The sequence below is a fragment of the Puntigrus tetrazona genome, chromosome 18 (assembly GCF_018831695.1).
Source record: "Puntigrus tetrazona isolate hp1 chromosome 18, ASM1883169v1, whole genome shotgun sequence".
In the NCBI taxonomy this organism is placed as follows: Eukaryota; Metazoa; Chordata; class Actinopteri; order Cypriniformes; family Cyprinidae; genus Puntigrus; species Puntigrus tetrazona.
The window spans coordinates 19,716,173-19,722,172 of NC_056716.1; the positions used below are offsets into that span (position 1 = coordinate 19,716,173).

Below are 6,000 nucleotides of genomic sequence, written 5' to 3' on the forward strand. Positions count from 1 at the left end.
AAAACTTGCCATGTTTGCGCAGCAGAAGAAAACCGAATATGACAAACAGCAGCAGCGACGCACCAAAGTTACTTAACTGAAAACTGACATTTAGCTATTTAAATGACATTTATTTAATTATCAACAATTTAATAAAAGCAGAGTTGCATATGAACAATTAAATTGCACAATGTAGTTTAATATCAACATTTTAAGGATATAATTGCGCTTCTAGTCCAATATTTTTTTTTTTCAAAAATAAACATTTAAATGCTGGATATAATAATATCTTCACGACAGATTTATTCAGACATACACTGAATGCCAACAACAGGTTAAGCACAAATGAATGAATATGAAGCATACAGTGGCATTTCAGCCTGCGCTTAACAAAAAATTACCATTTGAAAGCTCAGGCCTTGTATTGAAATTATTGGATGGGAGATGAACTATAAATAACAGTGATGTTTTCTTCATGCACCAGCTGAAAACAGCATAGAATAAAAGAGTGTGGTTTCTCAAAATGAAGATCTATTGAAAACTAGAAATTGATATTGCCATATGAAGCATTAACGATTTTGAATTTTCGACGCTCCAACCTGAAAATATATTTTTGATGGAATATCTCAGCGTTGCTGAAAATTAATTGCATCACTGAAAAATTTAAAATAAAATATATAATTATATATAAAATTGACACCTTTTTGCTTTTTCTGTGGTATAAATGTGGCCCTTTTGGCTTCTAATTAAATGGTCCGAATACAAACATACTTCCTGTGTTGCCAAACAGTGTTAATTAAAACACGAAATCTGCATTGTCTCCACAGTGTCTCGTCTCTCTTTCAAGCTTTAGTAGCTTCAAGCCATGACTTGTTTACAATCTGTTCCACGCAAATATTTATAAACCTAGATGAAGATACATGCAAAATGGTATATTTATTTAGCAGAGGCAGATGCGGGATCAAAATGAACACGTCTGAATGTATGTGTATCTCTGACGATTTACATTTTAGCATGTTTATAAAGCAAAGCAAATGTTTAAATCCATGTGTTTGTTCTACTGTTTGATGAGTCAGGATTGCACACACGCTCTGCACACTTCAACAACAGCCACTGAATGTCCTCCATCAAAGTGACTGTTCTAGATCTCCACACACACACACACACACACGCGCGCGCGCGCACAACAAAGCTTTGCCCATGAGAATCCCATCAATTATTTAGCAGCACAGGCCGGCAGCACAATAAAAACGGAATATTCTCCACTGATTGTATCCAGGAAGAGGATACGCTAGAGGGATCTGGTTTTTACAAGCTCGCTTGTGTCCACTAGCAGAGCGAACCATCAAAGCGTTGTTAATCAGATCCATACTGCCCTCCTCAGGTCAGTATTTATAACAGCATGATGCTAACTGCAGTATTAAGGGGAGAAATTGTCTCCGAGGTCTCAAACATGGGATGCTGCAATGATTTGGAGAACGCATTTGGCCGTACGAGCCCCCTGTTGGCTAGCCGTCGCCGAATGCCGATAACAAAGGAAAAATAGAGGCGCGGAAGCTATAAACATGCCATAAAATTAGTCTGAGATACGAAGCGGTTGTTGACTCACCCTCAAGTAGACATAGTGTCGCTGCATCATTGTCAGCTGAATGAATATTCTGGTCAGTGGTGGAGACAAATACAGCTGCTTTCAGACTCTCCTCCTGTGGGGAAGTGAAAACCTGGCGAAGAGAAAAATAGACAGATACATTAATGAGGATGGGACATAAAGTCGCAGGTTTGCAAACAAGCTAACACGAGCATTACATTCGCAATGAAAACAAGTGAGAGTATGCTTTCGCTTACTATGAAATGTTTAATAAAAACGGGATTCAGGTCAAAGCAGTTATTAATCAGTCTTAATCATTTTTTTTAAAAGCGTGATAATTATTATTCTTTCTTTGTTTATCTCTAAAAGTTTATTATTATTATTATTATATAAATAATTATCTCCAAGGCTGCATTTATTTGATCCAAAAGTATCATTTCTTCTCCGGTCTCCTAATTTATCCACGTGTTTCTGTATGTGTGTGTCTGTTAATTAATCGATTTATTTTTATTTTTTTAACCAGGATTCTTCGATGAATAGAACGTTTTTATTTCAAACTGAAATCTTTTGTAACATTTCATCTTTTTACCATCACTTTTGATCAATTTGATGCGTCCTTGATGATCTTTTGAACAACAGTGCAATTCAGCAGCTGTAATGTTTACACTGACATGTCATAGCAATGATGACTTGTTTTATGTTTTTTAATTAAAACTAAATTATACGCATCAAAAGACAAAGTATTTAATAATTACACTAAAGTCAAACACAATGCCTTATTATGTAACCCGCCTAAAAATGTGAACACAAGGCAGAGCATTTGACAGTTTTGCTACTGACCTTTGAAGAAATTAAAATAAAACTTTTAGTTTTATATGCATTAAAAAACTTTATTCTTTCAATTTGGCAATCCAATCACAACGCTTTCAGCTATGCAACAAATCAATAATTATGCCACAATGTGAAAGCAATGTGTACAATATAATTGTTTTAATAACTGTACATATTGCTGTAGTTCCTGTGATGAAATGTCCAAAGAGTGGCATCGAAAGCTTAATGCTCTGTTATCTTTCAAAATGGCGTACCACCCACACGAATCCTTTTAAACCTTATCAATAGCGTTAACAAAAGCAACCATGAGATAAATACACTGATTGAAGCAACTATGCCACTTTACCTTGCTTTTTTGTTTTCATTTTCGCTCATGTCTGTCGAACTTTTCGTCGAATGCTTCTCATTGCCAGTGCAAAGCTTTACCGGGTGTGCTGCCTAACAAGTTTACCGCATCACAAAACCTTGCGTGTGGAACTGGTTGTGTTATGCAAACGGTTAAAGTCATTAAAATAGTATTGTGGAAGAAAATGTATGAAAATAAGTCTTTAGTTATAAAAAAATCTGGCTCTGTAATCATAATTGTTGTAAACGAGATAATATATTGGTGTTTTACCGCCAATGGTGCTAGTTTCAGTTGGAAACTGCATTGAATTGTATGTATGTATGTATGTGTGTGTGTGTGTGTGTGTGTATATATTAATGCGCATTTATGCATTTTTGCAACATACAGTATAAAAATAAGCAATAATGAGAGCATCTGCATGGCTCTATTTAGCAAGTAGCAGCTGTAATAGCGGGTAAAGATGACAAGAACAAAAGACAATGCAGTCGGCGTGTGAAATTCCTGACCCCTCATCACTACCCGCCCGCCTGCTCTCCGACCTGTTTTTAAAGCATCAAACAGGTAAAGCATCTGGCGTTACGCTCAGCGCCTGGAGACTCGACTCTCAAAAATCCTTTGTTCTTAATTAGTCCGTTTCCCTCCATGTGTCGACACCTGTTCACGGCCTCTCGGAGCCTCGGAGCAGGTGAACCGATGTGTCACAATCAATCCCTTCTCTAGGGCTCCGAACTCTCTTCAAGTACTGAGCTAATAGAGCTGAAGCGTAGATTAGCGTCTCTAGAGCTCAACCGGGGCTGATCTGAACTGAACGGCGTGAAGAGAGCGGGTAAGCGTCGAGTCTTAGGTTGACCCAAACAGCAAGTTGACTGTTAAGAAAGCCTGGTATAATTAAACTGTTTTATGGTCGCGTGCACCAGATCAGATATGATTCTTACAGGGTATTCGAATCGACAGTTAAATCCAAATTCAATATACGTACACGCACAAAACTGTCAGGCGTTTGGTCTCTTAACGCTAACGAAGCTGAAATTTGCTGCTTAAAGTGGTACATTTATTACAGAAGTAGAGCTGTGAAGGCTGTAGCGGTGGTGCTTTAAACTTTACCTTCTTTTGAGAGGTTAACTATTATACTCCCAGCTGAGGAGGTCTATTATACCTGGAGAGAGCTAGCTGTTAGCATTCACATTCATCTCAATGACAGCTGCTTGCTTAGTGCTCGCCGGTTCATATTGCCGTCTCTGCACTACTACACAGATCAGATGCAGTAATAAGGGAGATAAAGAAACTATTGTTCCCTACACATTAGTCCTCTAAATGTAAAATTACATTTTAAAAAATGCCAGGAGCTATAATAAAGAAAAAACAGATAGATAGATAGATAGATAGATAGATAGATAGATAGATAGATAGATTAAAATATTGATATGAGAAAACTTCCTTCAAAAAAAAAAAAAAAAAAAAAAAAATATATATATATATATATATATATATATATATATATATATATATATATATATATATATATATATATATATATACACATATATATATATATGTGTGTGTGTATATAAAAAAACATACAAAATAAATAAAAGGAGATTTGTCCCAGACCTATTTTTAAATATTAGACCACTAAAACAAAACAAAAACATGGATGGATGGATGGATGGATGGAAAGTAAACTAAACAGCAGGGAGATAATAAGATATTGATATAAGTTATAAACAAAAAGAGCCCTTTACACATATAAATAAGCCAACTTGCTATATGTTGCTTGGAAAATATATACATATATAATAGCTACTTTTAAATAGTCATTAATAAATAACTAGCACCATGGTGAGGTTGCTGCATATTACTGCTAAAACTAACTACTAAAAAACATGCACTCAAATTCCAGCTGTAATAAAAAATGCTGATAAATACTGGCAACCCGACCGGTCAGTTTTTGTCCTTGACCTTGATTTAAAAAAAATAAATAAAAGAGAGAATAGCGCAAAGAAATACAATGTCCATTCCTCTGGAGAAACAGCTTCAATGTCAAAACATCATGTGTCATCAAAAATCAACCTTTCACCGGCGGGTCAATAGGACGCTCATCCGATGTGACAATTACGTTGGGTATCAGAGACCGCCGGCAGGCATATATGTGTTCTCACATCGAGAGGGCACACCGTACCACTGTGTCGTGGGGTCTCATTACAGACACGCAGAGCGCCGGACCCTTCATCTCCACAGGATCTCCTATAAAGCTGCGTCACGTCACACTGTAAAGCTCAGGATTGAGATATACATGCTGCGGGAAGGTTCGATTGTACGTGTAACTTTGTCCTTTGTATGAGTCCTTTCATTTTTTTTTTTGATGTTAAGCAAACGGCGCGGTGGTATCTGACTGAAAGAAATCACTGCAGGACTAAACTGTGCGACTGGGAAAGCTGTACAATAGATAAATGCAGGCGAGGATTCTGAGAAAGAGAAATTCAGTAATGGATTTCAGGGTCCTTTCTGGGTGATGCAGTACAATGTCAGACTGATAACGGTTGCTTCATTCCCACCGAGGAAGTTCAAACTCAGCACACAACAGAGCGCCGGCACGCAAAGGACTCATTCGCTGGATTCAAAGTGTAAAGTTAGCCCTTTAAACAATGCTTACCTAGTGGAGATACAGTAATCAATATCTATGGCTCATCAAGAGGGGCTTTGCATTTCTCAGTGTCTGGTTGCTTCTGTTTTTCTCTCTTATGTTTAATCTTTTGCTCCTCTGATGTTGCCATCTAGGTTCATGCATCAGATATCGACATCAGTCAAAAGATGTGTAAAATAATGTACAAGATAAGCATAAAATGGCAAAATAATAGTAATATTATTAATATATTTAATAAAATAGTAAAAATAATAATTATTTAAATTAATTTTCAGCCATGGGCTCGGGCAACTAATAAAACTAGATTATATTTTAAAAGCAATATATATAAATAAACAAATACAATTAAATGCAAATATAAAAAGGAGAACATAATTTAGATTTTTTCATATTGCTGAACCATTTTTCTATATTTATTGCAAGTATTCTTAAAGCATACACCTCAATATAATAATAGAATTATATATTATACCTTAATATAATTAAAAATGTCATTTTAAACTTTCAGAAAACAAATGTAAAAGAAAACTAATTCAATATATAATTTTTTAAAATATTAATATCTGACTAAAAAGTAATTGTATATCTTCTGCAATAAACCTTTGCCTATTT

At 35.6% G+C, this 6,000-nt stretch overlaps 1 long non-coding RNA gene across 1 annotated transcript in view; it reads right to left on the reverse strand.

The window, feature by feature from the left end:
* LOC122323167 overlaps positions 1 to 1,663 on the reverse strand; it is a 39,501-nt gene extending 37,838 nt beyond the window's left edge. The window contains exon 1 of the long non-coding RNA XR_006246959.1: positions 1,589 to 1,663. This is a non-coding gene — a long non-coding RNA (uncharacterized LOC122323167). The remainder of the gene's footprint in view (positions 1 to 1,588) is intronic.
* Between the last annotated feature and the right edge of the window lie 4,337 nt (positions 1,664 to 6,000).